Source organism: Leopardus geoffroyi, chromosome C1 (genome assembly GCF_018350155.1).
Source record: "Leopardus geoffroyi isolate Oge1 chromosome C1, O.geoffroyi_Oge1_pat1.0, whole genome shotgun sequence".
In the NCBI taxonomy this organism is placed as follows: domain Eukaryota; kingdom Metazoa; phylum Chordata; class Mammalia; order Carnivora; family Felidae; genus Leopardus; species Leopardus geoffroyi.
The window spans coordinates 45,383,542-45,406,825 of NC_059328.1; the positions used below are offsets into that span (position 1 = coordinate 45,383,542).

Sequence of the window (23,284 nt, forward strand, 5' to 3'; positions counted from 1 at the left end):
TCTAGGGAAAGCTAGTTGTTGAATAGGTAAGTTGCCCCATACTACAGGAGGCGTAGAACAGAAGCCAGGGATCAAAAACTAGGAGCTTGGTCAAAGAATAGAACCCAGTACCATGGGAAAGAGTTGTAAGTCCAGCTCACTCTGTGAATCTAGACAATGTGGTTCCCTCCCATTTGGGAAAGCTTTTAATGGGCTTTTACCTAGTTCTTCACTCTTACCTAGCAGCATCTTAAAAGCACCACTGAACACCTGCCACTGTGTTCCCACTTGGCCTTGAAGGATCGCTCCGTGGGCACAGCAATTGTAATTGAAACTGTGGGAACTCAAAAACTTCCTGGTAATTTCAGGTTCTGCCATGACAACGTGACCATTTTAGCCAAACCAAATAACTTCTCAAACGGTACTCCTGCTAACCCCAGACTCTTCAGACTTTAAAGTAGAGAATAAAGACCCCGCAATGCCACTTTACTCCCTCTCAAACCTTTTTTTCTTCCTGAAGTCTGAACCCATGGTCAATTTTTACTCTTTGATTTTGCTTTTTCAAAGCAACCTAGAATCAAATTGGTGGTTGATTCTAAAACCAGAAGTCAGACTTCAACAATGATTCAGCATGCAGGGTTATTCGAAGAACTTAACACAAGAAGTATTATGCCAGGTGACTTCTTATCCATTCCCTGATTTATCCTCACAACAACCTGGTTGGGCACAATTTTGCCCCCATGTTGTAGATGACAGACTAAGTACATTGTCCAACGTCACACGAATGAGAAGATGCTATGCAGAATTTGAATCCAGGGTTGTTGGGTTGTTGTTGTTGTTTGTTTGTTTGAATTCCTTTCACTATTTCACAGCAATCTCCCAACTAAAGAAGCAGAGCTCCACAACAATGGGTAGTTTCAGGAAGTAACAAATGCCCATAGGGGCAGTAAGACATGAAAGGGCAGAGGACATGTGAATCAGTGCGCTTTAAATAAAAAAATTAGTGGTGAGTAACGGGAGAGGGGTCTGGACAGGAAGTCAGGGCCAGATCATTGAAAGCCATATTAAGGCACTTGGGCACTAGGCAATGCAGAATGTTTGAATAGCTTTAAGTAATTAATTCATCATTCTTTCAACAAATATTTTATGCAGTACCAACTATGTGTTAAGCCCTGGGGACAAAACTGTAAACAGAACAGATGTTTCCTGTCCTCACTGGACCCACAGTCCAACAGGGTCATTTCCATATAGAGTAGAAAATGCTCTGATAGGGGGTGAGTAAGGTGCTAGGGAAGTATTAAAAGGACCAATGAAGGGAAGACTGCCCAGAGGAAATGGTGCCTAAGTCAAGGTTTGATGGAGCGGGAGTATGGGGAAAAGGCAGTCAAGGAGATCCATAGAGTCAGTGGAAAAAGCGTGAGCAAGGCTAGAGGTGAGAGACCGGATGGCACACTAGGATAACTGAAAGACTGTAGAGGGGCTGATGAGCATGGCTAGAGATGAGGCTGGAAGGGTTGGACATGAGGCTGGGAGGGTCAAGATCAAGAAGCCAGGCAATGTTGCGAGTGATTTCTGTTTTAGACCACTTTGAGTGTGGTGGCAGCTGGACGCATAAAGTCCTTAGACATAAATTCAAGGCTCTATCTTTAAAACACCATGAAAACGTGGTTCAAATGTGCATGGGACCTCAGGAAGCAAATGTGCACCTCTCCCAATCAGGATGCCTTCAGGGGCAAGCAATAGAAACTCAAACTGGCTTAAATAATAAGGAAATGATATAGTATATGAAAGGAAGCCCAGAGACAGGGAAAACACAGCACAGAGGCTGAATGATATAATCAAGCATTTTGGTTTTTTTCCATCTCTCCATTCAGCCATCCTCAACACTGACTTCATTCTAAACCTGGTCCTCCTTGCGATTGTAAAATGGATGCCATTAGCAATGGGGGGCTCTGTGCTTCTGCCATCATCTATCCAGAAAGAAGAGGGAAAACCCACTTCCTCCAGCATGGAACCTAAGTCCTTTCACTTAGCTGATTATACTCAGAAGTCACTCCTGAATCACCGGCCATGGGGAGAATGCCATGCGTTTATTAATTTAGATTAATCAAGATCTACCGTTGAAACTGAAAATGGTGTCAACTTTCCCTGGGTTTCATGGTGGTGGAGAATATGGATGCTAGAAAATAATCACATGTGAGGAAGAAGCTGGGGAATGGGTGCAGAGTCCACTGCCCTCCACCATGACAAACTGGGCACCTTTGCTTTTGAACAAGCGACCACAGCTCGGATACCCTGTCTGCTGGAGCAGACAAGCCTCAGGTCAATCCCTCATCGGTTATCCATCCGGCAACAACAACAACCAAGTGGTCACTCTGATCACCCAACTTGGTAAGTTTAATTATATGGACGTCATTGTGTGTCTAAACAGTCCACACACCGGACATAAGCAATCCTAGATACAACAGAAGTTTATGAAACTAGTCTTCATACTCACATAAATAACAAAAAGATACTGTCTCAGCCAAGATCTTTTCTCTTTTTTCCTTCACAGAATAACGCTGAGGATCAATTTCTCCAGCTTAACATCACCAGCCTTGGCAGCAGCTCATATTTGGAATATAAATGATGTCATCTGGTTGGCCTTTTCCCATCACAAACAGTAAATCTCCGAATCTGGAGCGATCTTTTATTTGGTTACACATATTGTACAGCATCAAGGGGTTAGAACACATGTGCTGGAGATTATTAAAATCATCTGGAGGAGGATGGCTTAGTATTGGAAAGCCCAGAACTTACGACCCTTTCACGCCTGGAATCTCCATCAACTCTACTTTTGCTCCTGCCTTTTCAAAGCAACAATTATGGCCGATTGGCTCGTAATCCTTTGTGGACTGAAGTGTTTCTGGTGCACCATGTTTCTTCTCCAGAATAAGATATCCCTAACATAGTGAATGTAGAACACAGAGACCAGGATGAGGAGTCAGGAAGCCAGCCTCAGCTCAGCAATGTTTACATGCTCTTTGCGTATTTCTCATCTATAAAATGGAGATGATAATAACCAGCCTCATAGGACTGTTTGAGAGGAATAGTAAAAAAATTACGAGATCTTCGTTCATCATTTTATAATTTGCTAAAATCTTTCACATTAGCATTAGACTTACCTTGTACAGGGAAGCCACTCAAATGCTTGTCGGACGACATGGAGGTTGGTGGTAATATGGCTTGATGGATTCTGAGTCAAATTGGCTCACATTTCTGAACGTGGTTTTCCTCGTTACATGCATTCAATAATGCATTGAATTATAATATGCGTTCAATTTTAGCTTCTTTTTAGGGCTGTTGGAGGAATAAAGGAAATAATACACATGAAGCATCATTGGGTCAGGCACATCATCATGGTCAAGAAATAGAGGCTCCTTTTTCTCCACTACCTTCCTCTTCCAGAGTCTCATGAACTGGTAATAATACAGACATCCCACAGAACTGGTAATAATACTGACATTCTAGCTATGGAAGGACACAGCCCTGAAGGAGAGAGAGCAGCAAGTCCAGGCTCTGGTCTTAGCTTTCCAACTTCCTAGTTGTGTGAACTTCAGTTGTGTAAATTTTCTCAGAGTCTCTGTTCCCTCGTCTGAAAATGGAAGGAGCTGGTCTAGATCTGTAGTTCTCACATTTTTGAAATCCAGAGATCAAACAACCACACAAAACACCCACAGACCAGGAGCCTAACATAGCAGGGTCAACTCTGTTATTTGATGAATAGGCATTTTTCAGGTTAACAGCTACTTACCATTACAATCATCTCAGACAAAAGGGTAAAGGACACCAGAAGAGAAGGAAGAGAAAGACATCAGAACACAAGACATCACTTTAAATGGGATGAGTTAATTTTAGGAAAAGAATGCTGCATTGTCCTATTTTCCTTATTTTTTTCTTATCATTCCACAGACTGGTGAAAATTTGTCAGGACCAACATGAGTCTTCAGAGTCGTGTATGGAAGCCAGAAGATTGTACGACCTGGAAGGTTTCCTCTACTAGGAAACCTCTGTGATTCTATCATGATTCCATCATGGCGAGAGGTGATGGTGCTAAAACAACAATTTATTTAGGGAAAATTAATAAAACAGTAAGTCAGTCCAGAGAAGAAATCAATCCAATAACTGATTTTGCTGAACTGAACATTTCTGGGCCTAAATAGGGAATTTAATTTATTCAAAACAGTCTAAGATATCATATACATTTTGACACACACAGGCATGCCCCACAAGTCCTCAAGACATTTCCTTGTCCCTCATGTTAATCCTTCTGATTCAGCCTTCACTCTTCGCTGACTGTAAAATGACCATTATCACACTTACAGTTACATCAAAATGTGAGAGAGATGTGAGCAGACCAAATCCATCCAAAATATTCCTAACGCAGGCACCACATGTTCACCCTGAGGTCAGCTTGTCGAACACCTGCCATTCTCTAATCTCAAGCCAGAAAAATGATCTTTGAGCTCCACTGTGGTGATTTCAAAGTCCCTGCATGAACACCACACATTTTCTTACTAAGATTCTAAATAGAGACTCCCTGATTCAGAGTTAGCACTCATTTTTAATGAGGTTGGTTATCTGGTTTTGACTAAATTGGAAATAGACAAGCAGAATAGAGGTAGGAGAAGCTATTAAGACAGGTCAGTGGTTGAGGCTATGCGTCCACTCCCAGTAGGAAAAAAAATCCAAAACAAACACACAGAACCGTAGTGCTACTTAGAACAGCAGGTGTTTATAACTTTGACTTTAAGCCATCAAGAAAACTCTAATCTATATTCTATAATCTTTTAAAAGAGGTGAATGGTTATAGATTTTAACCAAACTGGTTGGAATAGATGTTCAAAGGGGCACATCTCAGCTATCAAGAAATTCACCCAAAGTAGGTAGATGCTAATTCTCCTATGATCCGACATAAATGAAGTAGAACAGTAATAGGAACAACTGGCTGTCTTGGTGTAGTCTGCCTCTTATGAAGTTCTCTTTATATCCCTTTTTACATTTAATATTCATATCAACCTTGTGAGGGACAAATTACTATTATCCATTCATCTCTCCAAATGAGGAGACTGAAACTCAGCGTGGTTTAGTAGCTTGCCCAGGATAGCAGAGTTAGTAAGGGGCAGGGCACACAAACCCAAGGCTTCTGACTTTAACCCCAATGTTTTTCCCACTCTCTGCTCCTCTCTCATCCTTATAAATAGCTATAAGACTAAGAGGTTCAAAGGAACTTCCTTCTGGTTCTCAGGACCATTATAAATGCCACTTGCCCTGGGAAGGAAAATAAAGTCCATGCTCTTTGCTGGCCTATGTGCTAAGTCATTGGCGCCCAGAAATAACCTCCTGGAGACTACAGGCCTTGTATTTACCACAAAGCAGTGGGTAAATAACTAGTTGGTGTTTTAGTGTTTTGTGGTCACTTAATCTGTTGTGTTCCTTCCCAAGACTCTGAAGGTTTCCTTTTTCAGTTAATTTTTATTTACGTTTCTGAGGTCTGCGTTGTTTGGAGTTTGGTTCATTGGATGTTTTTCTTGGAGTGTGCTGCCATTGGCTTCAGGAGGTTTCTGCTCTGCTATTTCATGGAATTTTCCCCGAGTGTGGATTGCTATGTATTTCTTCAGGGCAGTGAGCCAGGGCAGCGTTGGTATGCAATCTGTTCCTCTGGCCAAAGGACTTCTTGTCACCCATCCACATGGCTTGATTGTATTTCTCCACTGATAATTTCCCTCTTGTATGTTAATGTGCAGCAACCTTGGAGTTCAGCCATCTTGTATGTTGTATGTTATTGGCTCTGGATAAGACGAGCCCCGTTGCTTCTGATAGAGGTTGTGTCAACTGATTCTACTAGTTTGTTCTATCAGCCCAGGGTTGGGGAAGGAGATACACAGCAAATATTATGGGAAGAGTGGAGAAGGCTCATAGGGTTAATGTTACAGACTAAGCGAGTGTGTGATTGAAAACGTCCAGCTCTCCACACAGCTCTATGCCCCAGTAGGAGACAGAGCCAGGAATGCCAGGTGCCTCTCAAGCACCACACGCTCCCATGACCCTCAGCAAGCCTTTCTTCCTCTGTCTTTGACAAGACCATAAATGATGTGCCAGAGAAAAATAAGAATTTGTTCCATATCAGAAAGTTTTGTTCTTTAGATGTTTTCTTTGTGGGTAGAAAAAAAAAAAAAAGGTCAAGTAGTGTTTGGTCATTAAAATGGCATGTTTCTCTCAAAGCTTTCAGGATAATTAAGATGCAAAACACACATCGAGGCAGAAAGTTGCCCTGGACAAATCCTTTCTTTGGCTCTTTCATTTATTGTACTTCATTTCATTGTTTGGTTTATGTGTTCTATACTGCTACTCTTGCCACAACGAATTTGGGATAGCTTACAAAAATATGTCAATACAAAATAAAATATTTCTAAATCATTGAAGAGGCAGGGCGAATGGATAATTTTAAAGATGTGCGTACATTTCCTGTTTAGAATTTCTTAACAGATACCCTTGTAAAATTGTTGAAAGCTATTCACACAATTGACTCCAAAGGCCTACTGTTTATCGCTTAAAATGAGCTGTGGCTCTCTAATCTACAGTGTGAACTGGGTACACTTAAGAATCTGCACCCGTTGTATATATAAACCACATCTACTTTATCCGTTCATCAGATGATGGAGATTTAGGCTCTTTCCATACAATGGAATACTACTTGGCAATGAGAAAGAATGAAATCCTGCCATTTAAAGCAACGTGGATGGAACTGGAAGGTATTATGTTAACTGAAATAAGTCAGTCAGAGAAAGACACATACCATATGTTTTCACTCATATGTGGATCTTGAGAAACTTAACAGAAGACCATGGGGGAAGAGAAGTGGGGGGGAAGTTACATACAGAGGGAGGGAGGCAAACCATAAGAGACTCTTAACCACACAGAACAAACTGAGGGTTGATGGGAGGTGGGGGAGAGGGGAAAGTGGGGGGTGGGCATTGAGGAGGGCACTTGTTGGGACGAGCACTGGGTGTTGTATGGAAGCCAAACTGACAATAAATTATATTTAAAAAATAATAAAAATAAAAAAAAAATTTAAAGAATCTGTACCCAACTTAATTTTAATTTGGAGGTGGAGGAGACCAACTTCAATCCCCATGCTGAGTTAGATGTTCTAGCACACCTCTGAAAGCCAGCAGTGTTCTAATTTGCAAGTAGATAAAAGGGGAACTAACATTTACTAGTTCTATAATACATATTAAGCATTGTATAAGTACACTTGACATTTAATAATTCATTGAGTTCTCCCAACCACTCTGCGAGAGAGGAATTACCTCCATTGCACAGATGACAGAACCAGATAAATAACTTGCCCAAGTTCACCCAACTAGCAGAGACAAAATCAAGATCAATGCAGGAACATTTGACCTCAAAGCCAACATTCTTCTTATTTCATTAAACTATTTGCCTGAGAGACAAGTAAAAAATTGTGGAATATGCTTCCCTCAAGTTAGTGAGTATTAAGTTCTCAAAGGTAGTCCATTCAAAAGTTGCCCCCAAGCTGTAGGTTGAACAGGACATAACTGTAAGTTAAAAGAAAATCAGTGTCTGGTGGTTACGGTCAGCAAAAAGTCATCTGTGGCTACTGGTACTCCTATATAAATGTCCTCCAACCAGCCCAGAAAAAATGTATCCCAAATTCCTCGAAATCAGAAGCCATAACAAAACAGGAAGAGTAAGAAGTTATAGTCTGGATACAGAGGAAGCAAGGAAGCAATCCTACTAATCGGGGACAGAATGAACATTGGTGTTTCTTGGGTTGGCAAAGCCACTTTCAAGAGCTGAAAAAGAGACAAGAGAAATAACCCTGACATTTGTAATAACAGCTGCCACAATGGGTGTCTACTAGGTGCTGGGCACACTCTATGCTTCATTGCTAATCTTCATAATGGGTCTCTCCTTTTTCAAATGAAAAAGCAGAGGCTCAGAGAAGTTTCATAGACGGCTATGCAAGTCCACTAATAAGGTTCAGAGCCAAGGTCTCAATCATGAGCTTGGCTAACTCTGAAATCAGTACTCTTTACTGTTTTGCTGCTGCTCCTGTGCTACCCAGGCCAACCTGGGGCAAAGCTAAGGCAAACGGGGCAACACTGATGCCCAAGATCAAATTATGAAGGAACAGCAGCATCTACTTCTGGAGTCTTGTAGGCATCAGAGAGATGTCTGCAACAGCAGTACTCTGGGGAAGACATGACCTCCAGCCCACTGTCAAGACAGGGGAAGAGGCTTGAAAGGAGAGAACTGGGACCTTTGAAATTCTCGTGAAGGAAAGGGTAGGTGCTTCCTACTCTCTCAATTTAGTAGCTCTTTCATAAGCTGGTGAAACCTGGGAACACAAATAATTTAAAACTATCTATAATATAAAAGAAAAAATTACAATTAAAAGTAAGTCTCTCTTTCCATTAGTCTGCTTTGGCTGCCATAACAAGATACCACAGATCAGGTGGCCTAAACAACAGAAATCTATTTTCTCACAGTCTTGGAAGACAGAAGTCCAATATCAAGGTTCCTGCCAACTCAGTTTCTGGTGAGAGCTCTCCCCCTGGCTTCTAGATAGCCGCCTTCTCATTATGCCCTCACAGAGCCTTTTCTCGGTGCCTGGGTGGAGTGAGAGAGAGTTCTCTGATGTCTCTTCTTAAAAGGACCCTAATCCTATTGGATAAGGATCTTATCTTTATGAGCTCATTTAACCTTCATTTCTTCTTTGGAGATCCCATTTCTAAATATAGCCACTTTAGGGGTTAGGACTTCAACATAAGAACTTTGGGGGTACACAAGCATTCATTCCATAATATTCTTCCACTCCAGACCATTCAGCATGTTCCCCTCTCCAAAGGCAATTACTGTTATTGATTTCTGAGTATTCTGCCAAAGACATTCCATGCACACCATGTGTTTATACAGATGAACGGACACTCTATGCTGTGCTCTACATCATCCTTTGGTCTCCTGTAAGTAGAAAGCGGAGACTGTCCCATGTCTGCACATATACCTTTCTGCTTCATTCTTTCTCATGATCACATAGTATTCCATTTAAATTCCCATAATTAAATGTAATCAATCCCATACTTAAACATACCAACTTTACACTTAGTCTTTGGCTGTTACAAACAATACTTTAGTAAAACATCCTTGCTCAAATATATTTGTAACTGTGCTACTTTGCACCCACAGGATGAAATCCCAGCTGACATATAGGATCCAGTGGAGCTGGTTGGGGGCTGCACAATTCTCCATGTCATCTCCAGCCACTCACTTCCTCCTGCAGACTGTAGCTTTCCATCAGAGCAAATCAGCAACAGTAGAAATCTCCATGGTCTCCAGAATTATCATACCTCTAAGCCTTTGCAGCTGTTATCCCGTCTGCCCTGCCATACTTGTCTTCTTTGGCAAGCTTCTACTGATTGTACAATCTCTCAAATGTTCCTTCTTCTGCAAAGACTTCACTTCTTTCTCCTACACAGTCTTAGGGACTCTGTCTTCAATGAAACTATTGAGGTTATGTACATCTACATCATTATTACTGTAATTTTGCATGCTTCTCTAACTTCCCATTGGATAGTGATAAAAATATGGAAAAAATTAGTTCTCATTTTTTATTTCCAGTGAGCTCACTGAATCTTCAAAACAACTCTTTGAAGTAGGTATTCTTAATATTCTTACTTTACAGATGAGAAAAATGAGGCATAAAGGTATAACACAACTTGCTCAAAGAGAAAGTAAATGTCAGAGCAGGGACTTGTACCCAAACATGGTGGTTCCAGAATCTATTACATAAAAATCCTCACCAGACATGTCCAACCCCCCCGGTCTCCTCTTAGTCTTATTCCAAGGGGGTGGGGGTTGTTCTTGTTGTCTTTTTCTCTCCCAGCCTCCCCATCACTCCTCCCATTACAACTCCATTTCTTCCTTCCCACAAACTATATTCACTCCCTCCTAATTGGTGAAGATGAATTCAGCCTTCTCCTGGCTCCAGTTTCAAAACCCTCCTCTTACAACCACCAGGGATCAGCACACAAAGGGTCCCTAGCTACCAGGGCCCACACACCATCATAGGGAGTGGAGGATCATGAATAATAATTACAACATTAATAGAATATCGGCATCAGGTGGCGCTCACCAGAAACCAGAATCTGAATTGAAGATTAGCATACAGGACTCTATTCAGGAGACTAAGGATGACACGTGTGGAAGGGAAGGGGAGGGACACAGGGTTGGGCAGAGTGAGAAACTGAGCTCTAATACAGTCCAATAAAGACATCAGCTGACCCCATGAGGAGTACTGGAGCTGAGATGGCCTTTCAGAAATGTACCAAGTTGAGATGAGGTAGCCAGGCTATTGATCAGTCATTGGAAGCAGGCTGCCCATTAAGAGGTGTTGTGACATTGGGCAAAGCAGTTTTCTTTTTTCACCAAGACTGACACTGAGGGCTGTCTTCAGCAGCACTCCCTGCAGTAACAAGTGTATTCCTGAAGGGGGGTCAGTATGGTACATCAGAGCATCCACTCAATGTCCCATCCTTTAAATGCCTAACATCACATTATTCTAAGCAGTAACTTCATTTTCCAGATGGGATAATCAAGGCTTAGCAGGGTAAAGTTAATTGGTAGAGATCACATAGACAGTAGCAACAGAGCTGGTATAGGAACCCAAGACTGGCTGAGTGCAAAGCCCATGTTCCTTCTCTACATTAAGCTACCTCCCTCAGGCACATTATAAATTGTATGACAGCATGTATGTGGTAATCTTTTGAAGACCAGAAATATACACTCATAGAACTGAACTCCTTCCAGAACTGTGCTCTCCCATCATCCTCCAAACAAGCAATTCCCTCTGAGCCCACACACCCACTTGCTCTCATTTTCCACATGTTTACTTGGATGTAGTCACCAATTACATACTAGGCAGATGTCATCTGGAAAAGAAGCCATGGTCATTATCAAAGAAAAGTGAGAAATGCTTTCAAATTATGCTTGATGTCTAGTCCACATTTGAGGCTAGCTCACCTTTTAAAATAAAAAAATACTAGCAATGTTTCCCAAATGTGGTCTATGGACCCTGGGAATACCCAAGATTCTTTCAGGGGGTCTCTGAGGTAAAAACTATTTTCATAATAATAGAAAGAAGTATTGCTTCTTTTACTGTGTTGACATTTGTGCTGACACTGTGTTGACTGATGGCGAGAAGCCATCGTGAGTAAACAGCTGATGCTTTAGCACGAGTCAAGGCAGTGGCACCAAACTGTATTAATAGTTGTATTCTTTAACACCGTGCACTCACAGTTAAAAGATACAAATAAAACTCAATTGCACTCAAACATGCTTTAAGAGGGAGCAATAAAAAATATTTGTATTACTTGTAAGAGAGACTGACAAACTATGGCTATTTAGACATGGGCATATGTCATACATTTTCTTAAAATTGAATAAAAAGAGCCTGCCATTTCCAGAAAAACAACTCATGGCATTTGTTGCCAATGGTTAAACTCAAGCTTTCAAGCAAGAATTTAAATTTTGGAAAATGTGTATCTGCCATTCATGAGCTTGACAACATTCTAATACTCACATTCTGATGAGATTGGTGGTGATAATAAGGAATGTGATTTTTTATATTGTATAATGAAATGAGTCAACATTCTGAAGATCTGCATAATTCAGTGAATTGATATTTTCCATATGACCAGTGCATGATGTTAAAATGTTATGTGTGGGTAAAAAAAGAAAAAAAAATCCACTCAAAGGAAAGGTAGACCAGTGGATTTCAGTGCAGTAGAATATGAAAAGCTCACTGATATGGTTTCAGATTTCACATTGTAACTAACATTTAAGAAATTATCACTTGTCAAGTTTTGGTGTAGTATCAAAGAAGAACATCCACAATTGTCTGATAAGATTATTAAAATGACTCCTATACTTTACCTATCTGTGTGAGACTGGGTTCTCTGCACAGACTTTCACAAAACATTACACTGCACAGAATCTGACTTCAGAGCAGATGTGAGAATCCAGTCTTCAATTAAATAAGATATTAATGAAAAAAAGTTAGAAAGGGGAGAGCCAAACCATAAGAGGCTCTTAAAAACTGAGAATAAACTGAGGGTTGATGGGGAGTGGGAGGGAAGGGAGGGTGGGTGATGGGCATTGAGGAGGGCACTTGTTGGGATGAGCACTGGCTGTTGTATGGAAACCAATCTGACAATAAATTTCATATTAAAAAAAGATATTAATGAGATTTGAAAAATATAAAACAATGCCACCCTTTTGACTAATTATTTTTATTTTATAAAATATAATTATTCTTCATTAAAATGCCATTTCTGTAAACATGAAATGGAATACTGTCATTTTAAAATAAATTAATAAATAGTCTCATAATTCCACAGTTCTAATTTCTCTTTTTTAGATGTTTATTTTTGAGAGAGAGAGAGAGTGCACGCACAAGCAGGGGTGGGGCAGAGAGGAGGGAGACACAGAATCCGAAGCAGGCTCCAGGTTCTGAGCTGTCAGCAAGGGCTTGTACTCATGAACCGTGAGATCATGACTTGAGGGGAAGTCAGACACTTAACTTACTGGGCCTTCCAGGCACCCCACTCAGTTCTAATGTCTAATCTCAATAAATACATCCCATGTAAACAAAAGTTCTTGGGGTTCCTTGACAATTTTCTATAGTGTAATGGGTTCTTGAGACCAAAAATTTTGAGGACCACTACTCTAGGATCACTTAGCCAATACTTAGAGAGCAGAGGTAGGATTTTTTTTTCTCAAGTGAGTTATTAAAATATTGAATGAATAAATGGAGTATTTTTATCTTTTTAAATTTTTTCTCCTCCAGTTTTTATTTAAACTCCAGTTCGTTAACATACAGTGTTACATTAGTTTCAGGTGTACAATATAGTGATTCAACAATTTCGTACAACACCCGGTATTCATCACAACAAGTGCACTCCGTAATCCCCATCTCCTATCGTACCCATCCCCACCCACACATCCCCTCCAGGAACCTTCAGCTTTTTCTCTATAGTTAAGAGTTTCCTGGTTTGAGAGATGAGACAGAGAATGCATGTGCATGTGCACACTTGAGTAGCGGAAAGAGAGAGAATGTTAAGCAGGCTCCACACTCTGGGCAGAGCCAACATGGGGCTTAATCTCACGACCCTGGGATCATGACCTGAGCCAAAATCAAGTGTCCCGCACTCAAATGACTGAGCTACTCAGGCATCCCTGGAATAAGTATTTTTAAGTGAATGAATAAGAAAAGTTTAAGCGGATAAAGTATTTTCATAACTATATGAGGGGAGGCAGAATGTTGACTGAGACTGATTGTGTATATAAATCTAGAATACGAAAATATGAAAATGGGAAGACCCCTGGAGGTGAAGAAGCTTAATGTGATTTGTTCATTAGCTACCATATGACAGGCACTTTGTACATTTGCCCGCATAGTCTCATGATGGCTTAAAGAGCCAGGGATCCTCATTCCCTTTTCACACAGGAGGCGTTGATTCAGGAAAGTTACCGACAAAGAGGACATGTGGGGTAGGGGGATCCTACCCCAGATGTATGTGATTCCACAATGTTCCTGTCTGTTTCCCCATACTATGCTACTTCCCACCTGGTATCCAATCCCCGCTCACTCCTTTTTACAAAAGAGGTAAAGCTCCAAGAAGGCAAGTAAGTAGTAGAGGCCACTGAATGAATCAGTGGCAGAGCCAGATCCAGAAAGCAAGTCTTGGGTCCTCTGGCTGGCACTCTTTCCACTGCCCCGTGCAGTGTCAGGCCAAGTTCTTCTGAAGAGGAAGATATTTTGCAGGATGAGTTACATGGTCCCCCAGCTCTGAGAACTAAGGGTTCTAAGACAAAACTGAAGGAGAAGTATGTGCTGGAAAACGAAGTTTGAACACACAAAGTGTGAGGTGAGGTGGCTGGGTCTCTTACAGCAGCTGAAAGGAAACTAAAAGAAAGGGAAAAGGCAGAAGTAAAATTTTTAGGCAGATGAAACCCTCTTGCTCTTTCTCTGGCTATAACTTCATGAAACACGTGTTTATAAAGCACCTCCATGAGCTGGGCATTATGTTAGGTGGAACATATGCTGGATGCTGGAGTTTGGGCCATGAGTCACAGATAATCCCATGGCTGGGGGTCTTGCAGTCTTATGGGGAACACCAATGGGAACAGTTCCAATATATTGGGAGCAATCAAGGTTTTGACAGGGAAAACACTAGGTGTATGGGATATGGAAGAGAAACATGATCTTGCCCGGGCCTGATAACATGGCACCTGCTCCAAGTCTTAAAGGACTCAGAATTGCCTAGGAAGAAGGCATAAGGGATGCAATGCATGTCACACACCCAAAGTGTGACATCTTGGAGAACTGGAAGTATTTCATTCTTCAGAGGGGGAATGGCCTCTTTCACATCTTGCAACAGCCACTCCCACCCTCCCCTCCATACTCGGTCATACTGAAATACCTTCAGTTCAGGTTTAGACATTTAAAATAACCACAGATCCATCACGACTCCCTTCTTGGACTTCTGGAGGTCTAGGGATCCCAGGATGAGGATCAGTGGGCCAGATACTGTGAGATTTTTCTGAGTTTGCACAAGGCAGATATCACTCCCTCCCCATACACATCATGCAAGGCTTTTCACCCATGCCTGGCCCATAGTAGGAGGCCCATAAATATTGAATGAAGAAGTAAGAGTCTTTTTCACTTCTGCTTTTTTTCTTCTATTCTTTTTATTTCAGCTGCTGCCGAAAAATCAGTCACCCCACTCTATGCGTGCTGAAACTTCCTTCCGCCAAACAGACTTCCCTCGTCATTTGTCCCCGGATCCCCAGTTCTCAAGCTGGGGTGGGAGGGGATGTACATAACTTACCTGCAAATTGGCTTCCTCTCCAGGGGATCTTGGTTCTTGGTGGATCATATTTTTACAACTCGACCTGATCACACCAGCAATTTCTTGAGGACAGGAAACTTGGCCTTTTCATCTCTGAATTTCCACCTAAGACCAAAGAACATTTGTTTACTGAAAAAAAGAAGAAAGAAAAAAGAAGTAAAGGTTTTTGTCCTAATGAAGCCTTCTCGTTCTTTCTCTGCTGTAACTGCTACCCAGACGCTCCACTAAAACTGCAGTGACATCTTTTCTTTCCCACATGGACAAGTTTGTCATGATTCCTGTGTTTATATTTCCCAACCCACTCTGATTCAGGGGGAAAAATAAAGAGGACTCCACAGGAAAGCACAAAACCCGAGCACAACAAGCTGGGTGTGGGGAGATGCTGAGCATCTGAGTCAGCTCCCAGAGGCGAGCAGATGCTGGATCCCTCTCACCAAAGTCTTCCTCAATTTCCTTTCTTCCCTACTCCAGCCAGGATACATCCTGAGCTGCAGCAGCTGATGGAAACCGGGCATAGAAACCCATGGAAAAGTCCAGAGAGACAAGAGGAATCTCGAGCCAGGTCTTTCCAAAATCCAAAATGAAGGTGACTATGAAGGTCCTCCCAGCTGCCGCTAAAATGGAAAATTACAACCATTTCCTCCAACGTCTGGTTAAGTCTCTCCTGAAATCTTGCTTCATCAATAACCTCCTGTTTAAGGTACAACCTTTCCCTTCCTCCTGTGGCACAGAACCCTCATCAGTCTTATGCACTCAAAAGAAATCACATTTTTTTTTTTTGAAGACGAGGACCAACAAAAAAATAATGAAAAATTAAATCCTGCTCCTGAATCTTCCTTTGTCTTTTATCTATTTTTCTTTCTTTTCTTTCTTTCATCTAATTTTCTCAAGAACTTTTCTTTCTTTCTCTGGCTCCATTTTCTCATCCCTCATTCATTTTTTTTTAATTTATTTTTTTTTAATTCAAGTTAGTGAACATACAGTGTAGTATTGGTTTCAGGAGTAGAATTTAGTGATTCATCACTTACATATAATACTCAATGCTCATTCCAACAAGTGCCCTCCTTAATGACCATCACCCATTTAACCCAACCCTCCACCCACTTCCTCTCCAGCAACCCTCAGTTTGTTCTGGATTTAAGAGTATCTTATGGTTTGCCTCCCTCTCTGTTTTTATTTTATTTTTCCTTCCCTTCCCTGATGTTCATCTGTTGTGTTTCTTAAATTCCACATATGAGTGAAATCATATGATATTTGTCTTTCTCTGCCTGACTTATTTTGCTTAGCATAATACACTCTAACTCCATCCACTTTGTTGCAAATGACAAGATTTCATACTTTTTTGATTGCCAAGTAGTATTCCATTGTATATTATACCACACCTTCTTAATCTACTCATCAGTCGATGGACATTTGGACCCTTTCCATAATTTGGTTATTGTTGATGGCACTGCTATAAACACTGGGGTGCATGTGCCCCTTCAAATCAGCATTTTTGTATCCTTTGGATAAATACCTAGTAGTGTAATTGCTGGGCCGTAGGGTAGTTCTAGTTTTAATTTTTTGAGGAAACTCCACACTGTTTTCCAAAGTGGTTGCACCAGTTAGCATCCCCACCAACAGTGCAAGAGGCTCCCCTTTCTCCCCATTCTCGCCAACATCTGTTTCCCGAGTTGTTGATTTTAGCCATTCTGACAGGTGTGACATGATATCTCATTGTGGTTTTGATTTGTATTTCTCTGATGATGAGTGATATTGAGCAGCTTAGCATGTGTCTGTTAGACAAATGGATACCTTCTTTGGAAATGTGTCTATTCATGTCTTCTGGCCATTTCGTCACTGGATTATTTGGGCTTTTTGGGTGTTGAGTTTGATACATTCTTTATAGATTTTGGATACTAACCCTTTATCCAATATGTCATCTTCTCCCATCCCGTCGGTTGCCTTTTGGTTTTGTTGATTATTTCCATCACTGTGCAGAAGGTTTTATCTTGATGAGGTCCCAATAGTCATTTTTGCTTTTGTTTCCCCTGCCTTCGAAGAGACATGTCATGTAAGAAGTTACTGCGGTCAAGGTCAAAGAGGTTGTTGCCTATTTTCTCCTCTAGGATTTTGATGGTTTCCTGTCTCACATTTAGGTCTTTCATCTATTTTGAAATTATTTTTGTGTTCCCATCCACTTTTAAATCCACTGCAAGCTGGCCCTTCTTTCTCTCTCCTGATCACCAGTTCCACTGTGCATATTCCTGCCTTTATCTTATTTGACATCTTGGCAGCATTTGACCTTTCTTGGCCATTCCTTTCTTTTCACTGTCCTACTTGGACTTTTAAACTACTATTCTTGCTTTTGTTTTTTCTTTTTTTTTAAAAAAAATTGTTTTTAATGTTTTTATTTTATTTTTGAGACAGAGACAGAGTGCAAGTGGGGGAGGGGCAAAGAGTAAGGGAGACCCAGAATCTGAAGCAGGCTCGAGGCTCTGAGCTGTCAGCACAGAGGCTGACACAGGGCTCAAACCCATGAACCACGAGATCATGACCTGAGCCGAAGTTGGAAGCTTAACCAACTGAGCCACCCAGGCACCTCTTGTTTTGTTTTTCTATCTCTTTGGCCACTTTTTCTCAGAGCTTCTCACTGTTTCCCTTGCTCTTCTCTTAAATATTGGTGTTCCCTATATTTCATCCACTTCATTCTTGTTCAGTTTATTCCTTTCTCACTCCTCACTTAAGGATATTTTTGAGTATTTTCTTTGTATCAAGCATTGTTCTAGGTAACCAGAAATTTGTAGACAATTCTGTCCCATGGAGCTTAGAGTATAGAGGGGGAGACACAGGATTTTCTACTCTGCACACTGTTACTAAAATATTTCATCTTCATTCATCATTTCAACTACTACCAAAATGCTCTTAACTTTATAACCTATGGTTTCTATTCTGAACTTGATTCTATATTCCAGACACATAGCTGTACTTCAAACTCCTTTAGGGGCGCCTGGGTGGCTCAGTTGGTTGGGCATCCAACTCTTGATTTCGGCTCACATCATGATCTCACAGTTCATGAGTTCAAGCCCCACATTGGGCTCTGCATTGACCGTGTGAAGCCTGCTTGGGACTCTCTCTCTGTCTCTGCCCCTCCTCTGCTTGTGCTCTTTCTTTTCTCTCAAAATAAATAAATAAACTTAAAAAAAATAAATTAAATTAAAAAATACTTACCAAACTATACAAGACAGAATTTCCATCTCTTACAGGAACTTAATTCTGCTTATTTAAACTAAATTTCTTTTCCCCAACTTTTATTTCCTGTGTCTTGTGCGAATGACATCATCACCAAACAAGCCATTTAAGTCCTAACCACAGGAGACACTTAAAAGTCTTCTTTTCTTGCAAAGTGGGTGGAGGAGAGTAGAAGGTACTGGCTTCCAGTTATGGAATGAAAACGTCACGGGCAAGAAGGGTATAACAAAGGGAATATAGTCAACGGGATTACAATAGTGTTATATGGTGACTGAGGGAAGCCACACTTGTAGTGAGCACAGTGTAACATATAAAGTTGTGGAATCGCTATGTTGTACACCGAAAACTAATGTAACATTGTGTGTCAGGTACAGCTCAATATAAATAAAATAATTAATTAATCAATTAATCAATTGCTGGTTTTCACTTACCTTTCATCCAATCTGTTCCCAAGTCATAAGGGTATCATCTCCTAAGTATCTCTTACGTCTCTATGTCTCGTTTACAAAAACCTTGTAAACACTCTAATCAGGTCAGCATCATTGCTTCCCTCTCTTGAATTAATAAGCTCCTATTAGCCCCGTATCATTATCCCTCTACAGGTGTGCTTTCTAACATACAATATGGATCATGTTACTGCCTTGCTGTAAACCCTTCAGTGCTTTCCTGCTCCTGGGCAAAGACAGAAGTACTTCCCAGTTCGCAAGGCCTTCCACAGAACAGGCCTTCCATCATCAAGGCCTTCATAAATCGAACCATACTTCCCCAACTGCTTTTTGTATGGTCACGTGTTCCAATGGCACAACCAAACTGAAAGCTTTGGCATTATCAGGGTGGGAGGTATCTCATGCTTATGCCTCAATGACACTGTAAAAGTGCTTCCCTCTTCCTGAAATACCGTACTTTTCCTTACCTTTTAGAACATCTTGCCATTATTCAACATTTGGGTCTGAGGCTAATGTCTTCCCTTACACCATCAGGAATAATCAATTTCTTTCTCGTGTTTGTACATGTTTCATTTATGGCGACTTTTATATTTTAGAAACTGCTTTGGTATTTTAGGCCCTAGAAGTTACAATTTTCACTTCTGTATCCCCTGCTCTACAAAGAGCCATCAGCACATACTTGATGCTAGGAAAATATGTGATGAAATAAAAAGCCCTACAAACCAACCTGGGCTTTATTTGGATTCATTTGAACTTGCTATTGTTTTAATCCCATAGTATGTATGTGTGTGTGTGTGCGTGCGTGTGCATGTGTGTGTGTGCGTGTGTGCGTGCTTTAGTTTTTTCACATGGAGAACGATATTTTTAGAATGTGCATTATCTCTGGATACAAAATGTTTTGACTAAATCTAATCTGTCACTGGTGAACACCCAGCCTGGAAACAGCAGAGCCATTTCTGACCTGATACAGCACTATTTCTGGGGGATCAGCTGGTTATCCAGTAGCTGGTCGATGACCTTGAATCCATCATTTCATCACGGAGGGAGCAGTATTTATTCTAACAAGAATAGACACAATTCCTAGAGAAAGATTTTCCTTCCCTGCTTACATCCTTAAGACAGTTCTACCTTTTGTGGCCTTACAGAATACTTTACCCATTGCTACAACGTCCTATGTATCATTGCTTCCAATTAGTGAAAACATTTTATAACAAAGGAAGTATAACACAGGGTTTCCATTTACAGACTTTACTAGTCTTACCATGTGTCCCATTATTCATATATAATTGGCTTGAGAGAATGATGAAATGGACTAACAAGGGTTCACTTTTGACACTATTTTGGACACAACCTCCTATGGAGAAATTTTTGCTTGCGAAACAATTATCCTGGGTTCAATAGGTTTGGGGTTACTACCGTCCTAAGGGAGCAACACTTTCATCAGAGTAAATTTCTATTAACGTTGAATTAGACAGTACTGAGACTACCACTCCCTCATATTTTCGGGGCTACTCATGTTGCTGAACCAATAGTTAAAGAAGGGTATCATTGCCCCAGCAAGGATATCTAAGTCCAATTACCAGAGGGAAATTGAGATGCTATTACACAATGGTGGTAAATAGAACTGTGTCTGTAGGGGATTCATTGGGGTACATCTTATTCTCCAACAGTTCTGTTCAGTGGAAAACGAGGGCAATCCAAAACAGGATTTTCTAGGACTTACATCTCATAAGAATAAAGATTTGGGTTACTTCAATAGATAAACAATGTCACCCAGCTGAGGAATTGGCAGCGAGTAATGGAAATGCAAATGGCAGTGGAAGAAGGCAGCTACAATTATTGACATAGGCCTCATAAGACTTATATGAAAACTGAGGTTATATCTGCATGTTTTCCTTAATTAATATTTTTCTTGTCCCCCGCCCCCCCCCCCCTTTATTTCTACCCACAGTCTTTCCTTAAAAACCTGGTGATGGCCAGAATTCTTTCAGGCTTCAGATAGGAATTTCATCAAACTGAGGCCCCCATGGGACATTATGGTACCTGATGGGATTTTTGTGCCATCTGTGTTGATGGAATCAATCTTTCACCTGGACAAAGACAAGAGGGGGTGCTGAAGGGCAAAGGTGGTGGCCATTGCCAAATTTCTTCCAACTGGACCATTATATTTACTTTCCACCATTCTCCAACCTGCACTGTGCTCCTGGACACTGGCTTTATTAACCCATCAACAAGTTCCCATGATCAATGGCTTCCATGGGTTCAGCCAAAGGGAGACAAGAGAGCAGAAGGAAGGTGAGATTAGGTATTTATTCTTTAGGCTATTTTCATGACAGATCACATCAGGTTGGCTATGTCCTTGATCTGAAAGCCACAGGTCCTGTCAGGGATCCTCTACTAAGATGTTCCTCTCTAGGTTCTGACAACTAAGCTTCTTCTTCTCAAGCTTCATAGCATAAGCCTCTAATCAGTTCCTGTTACTAGCCCCGGGGTACTCCAGCATCCCTTGACTATACCATCATGAATATTTCTTTTTGAAAACCATCCTCAAATCATTCAGTTGGAGAGTGTCATCTGTTTCTAGCTGGGATGTTGACTGATAGAGCTGGTGCCCCTTGCATTATGGAAGGATGGTTCTGATTAAATAAGAGTCTTAAAAAGACCGCTGTTACAGATTTATACTCCTGGGGAGGTCCCAGATTTCTGGATGAAATAGCTTTAGGGGAGACTTAAGAAAAAAAGTCTTTTTTTTTTGTTGTTGTTTTTTTGATAGAGCTGTTAATAGGGCTTCCCTCCACCACTTCCCCCCAAAGCAAGAAATATGTCAGGGCATCCTAAATGGAAGTTTGGATTCATTTAAATTTGCTCTGATAGTGAATTCCATAGCTGTGGACCTTGGACTGGGATGGACTAGGTGTAGCTGAGGACTCACAGTGGCTGTTGTTGGCTGGCTGAAAGGGGCATTTATGAACAGCCAGCCACAGGGTCAAGCCACAAAGTAGCATAAAGAGGACCGTGTGCGCTTCTCTCAAACTGCTAAGTACATTTCTAACAAAATGATTTTCTCCATATATTAACAGCAACAACAAAAAATTGAATCACCTGTGAGCTGGACCATGAGGGAGAAATGGGCCTCCGCTTGAAAGGAAAATGACTCAGGAATCAAGCTCATTTACTCCAGCCCCCCCCCACAAACCTTCCACGACTTTCTCAACCCCGCTAACCATGCCCCAGGGCGCTCTATGGTTCTAACTAGAAATTCAGGGGCATTCTTTGCCTCTCCCTCTACTCACCTCAAGTTTCGACTGAGCCTGGCTTACTGGAATTATCCAGACAGACTGGGTTCAAGTTGCAGCTCTAATACTTCAGAGAGCTGTGACTTTGACCAGCACGTGTTTCATTCTTTAGTTTCAATGTTTTCATCTGGAAAATGGAAATAATGATATCTAATAACCCTTGATTTGACATAATATGGGCGCAATTAATATGTTCAATGAGCATGATTTGGAAAGTAATTAAAACATAACTCTGTTTTCCATCATCCTTTCAAAATATTCTAAGTGAAAGTAATCTTATCATTCCCCTGGATGAAAAAGACATGTGCAGATCCTATGATTTTTCTCTTGTTCTTTCTCTTAGCTTGAGGCGCTAAATAGTCCGCAGTTCTCGAAGGAGCAAAACCTGGCTCCTTAGAGACATCAGACAAGGGTAAGACACAAAAATAATTAGGTCTAGGGGAATAAAAAGAAAAATGACCGACATATTAGAAAATTATATAACTATCTCTGGAAAACCTAAAAGAACCTATGGACCAATTATTAGAAATAGTAAGATAATTTTAAAATGTGGCTTCCTCTAAGATCAATATATACAATTTCATTTCATCCCTTTAAACCTCCAGAATATATAAAAGACTCACCTATAACAATAAGAAAATGCTAAGGATCTTGGAAATATAATTTAAATGGAGATTTGAATTAATGGAAAGATACAACATAGTCATAAAGAGAGATTATTTTAAATATGTTAATTACCTCCAAATTGATCTATAGATTTAAGACACTTGCAGTTAAAATCCCATTAGAATGTTCTGAAGGAAGCTGACTCCCTGATTCTAAAAAAAAAAAAAAAAGGAAGTAGAAGCTTGAAATGCATAGAGTATCTTTTTTCAAAAAAATGTGTTTCTGAATACAATAAAAAAATAAAAAAAATGTATGTGAAAGAGCAAAGGCCAAGAAATAGCCAAACACTTCCAAAGTGAAAGGATGTCTTCTATCAGATATAAAGATTTACTATAAAGCTTGTTAACGAAGACAGTACAGTATTGGTATAGATACAGACAAACCAATCATAGGATTAGAAGAGAGATTCACAGAACAGGGCTGCACATATACGAAAAATTGATATCTGACAGAGGGGCATCACAACCTACTTGAGAAAAGAGTATTTATTCGTTCAATGGTGCCAGGACAATTCAATATCCAAACAGGCAAAAATGACATTAGGATCCTTCCTACATACCGTACCTAAAAATCAATTCCAAATGGATTAAAGATGTATATGACAGGCAAAAGTTTGTACTGGATTGTATAGGAGACTAGCTTTACAAGCATGGAGTAAAAAACATTTCTTAAATAAGACACCAAAAAATGC

General features: G+C 40.6%; 1 long non-coding RNA gene across 2 annotated transcripts in view; it reads right to left on the reverse strand.

Moving 5' to 3' along the window:
* Positions 1-2,915: 2,915 nt before the first annotated feature.
* Positions 2,916-23,284, reverse strand: part of LOC123597956 — a 117,785-nt gene continuing 97,416 nt past the window's right edge. Inside the window, exons 5-7 of one of the 2 annotated variants that reach the window (XR_006712324.1) lie at positions 21,925-22,054; positions 14,934-15,059; positions 2,916-3,318 (exon numbers count right to left, since the gene is read on the reverse strand). This is a non-coding gene — a long non-coding RNA (uncharacterized LOC123597956). Of the gene's footprint in view, positions 3,319-14,933; positions 15,084-21,924; positions 22,055-23,284 lie in introns of both variants that reach the window. The other variant, XR_006712325.1, reaches the window with a different exon arrangement.